Raw genomic sequence first — 2,302 nt, 5'->3', positions numbered from 1 at the left:
ACTAACAATACTCCATTTTAACCACAGATGAAATGCCACGGACCTCTTAGCAGGCGGTGCAAATGAAGTAAGAAATGCTAGGCTTACAATTACCTAATGATAAAGAGAGAAAAAGCATTTGGGATCCAGACATAATTGCCTGCTAGCGTCGAAATGGCGTGGGTAATTTTGTTCCCGCCTGGAAGGAACATCTAGCGAAATTCAGCTCCGTGTCTTTTCTCATACGGTAAGATAGTCGCCATAACTATGGAGAACCGAGGCAGGGGGCTGGGACAGAAGTTCTTTAAACTGGTTTGACCTAAATCAGTTAAGTCTGATACCACATTCAGCCAGGTTTATTTTAAACCAGTTTCAGCCATTTTGAAAGCAGTTTATGTGTAACTTCTGTCCCTAGCCAGGGAGACTGGGAAAATGTGAAAGTACTGCTGACAGGAAAAATTGGAAGTCAAAGGGAAGTCCTGTCCTCAGTCCATGCAAAGGGAGAAGCAGCATCCTCTTCTGTTCTGCATTTTTCTTCCCAGAGACCTGCAGAAGGCGTGGTTGCAGCATCACACAGCTAAATTCATTGCTAAATGCAACAGAGGAGAGAAGAATTAAACGTGCCAGGGGACGCAAAGATCAAAAGCGGAGCAAAGGTACCAACACACCTGCTCCTTTGCTCAACACGGGCAGACTCCATTGAGGGGCTGAGGGCTGTCGAAAGCAATCTCCTGGAGAAGCTCATCTGCTGAACACCTGGCCTTCCTTCATGAATGCTAAACAGTACAATGCTACCACCAGAAAGGCTATCATCACCGATTTTAATAAAAGAAAAAATAGTAATTACCGGTGATGATAATGTAAGGAGTATTGTTTGCCAACTGGAGGGAGATGTGTATGCAGGTGGCATCAGGATTCATGCAAAAGTGTGATTCAATGCAGCAGAACAACTCCGATCTGAATCAACGTCTCCCTTATCATCAGCGGACTGTCTTGAGAGTCACTGCAGCCTAGCGTGGGTCATTGCACAGGGGATGTTTGCTCCCATGAGTAAGGACTGGTGGAGGTTGGGTCTGTATTTACCAATGGCCCAGTCCAAGTCTCACTGGCTGTGTCTACACAAGGCACTTTACTGCACAGCGGACTAATCTACTGCACAGTAAAGCATCGTCGTCTACATGTGCAGGCACTTACTGCACAGTAAACTTGTCTGCTGCAGCAGACTAGCAGCAGTAAAGTAAATTAGTTTACTACTACCTGCATATGCAGGTAGATGTGCCCACTGGTGTTAATAGACAGGCTCTCACAGACTCTAAATGCAACTGTATCATCGCTAATTGTACATTATATTCAAAATGTGCATCTAGTTGTACACTATATCCTGCCCAATCCATGCCCTCTTGATTCATGATTGCGATGCTGTAGCCCTGGTTTCCATAAGCGAAGCAGCAGGGACCATAAAGAATCATAAAACTGAAAATAAAAACAGCCAACTGCAATGCTGTATCTTCAGCTCCGGAGGAAGCTTTTCCAGATGCCAGTCTGTGTTTAAAGACACACGAAACTCTGAACTCTTATTTATATTAAGCCTCTCATATCTTTCTTTCCTATTCATCTCCTTTAACAATGATGGTATTTGTGCCATGGATCTAGATCAGAGGTTCCCAAACCTTTTCGTATTGCATACCCCCTTCCTGATTTACCAGCTACCGATATACCCCTTCCAGCACGCTTTTTACATTTTAGCTCCTTAAATGCTAATTACTATTATAATGAAAATTAAATCCGCCATTGCACAATTTATCTTGTGTATCCCACCAGAGATGTCTTGCGAAGTACTCTCAGGGGTACGCGTACCATAGTTTGGGGATCGAGATCAACAGTAAGAAATAGCCGCTGTATGGAAAGTGCTGTTGTTGTTTGTTAGATGTGCTAAGCGCAGAAGTATCCCCTCACCCCCCAAGTTGTTAACGTGGTGCCTGAAGCGATGGTTTAGCTCATGCAAAATCCCTGTCTCTGAGCGAGGGTTGGACCTGGCAGAGTCTAGGATGTGCCGCAAGGTGGAAACGTCTTCGTGCTGCCACGCACGAAGCTGACAGTGACGGGACTCCAGCGCAGTGGGGTCGTTGCGCTGTGTTTTGCACTAGAGGTTTTGAAGAAAAAAAGTGCTGAAATTGGGGGCTAGAAAAAGGAAATCTGGCATTTCAAGCTTAAGACTCAGGACATGGCTGCTTCCAGGCTGGAGGGCATCATAGGCGTCTTGCAGGACAGACGAGTGGGACTGGTGCTGGGGCACTGAGAGGTCCAGTGCAGAGCAGAGCCC

This window comes from Gavialis gangeticus, unplaced genomic scaffold, assembly GCF_001723915.1.
Source record: "Gavialis gangeticus isolate Ggan-Ray unplaced genomic scaffold, GavGan_comp1, whole genome shotgun sequence".
Lineage (NCBI taxonomy): Eukaryota > Metazoa > Chordata > Crocodylia > Gavialidae > Gavialis > Gavialis gangeticus.
This window is presented reverse-complemented; position numbering follows the sequence as displayed.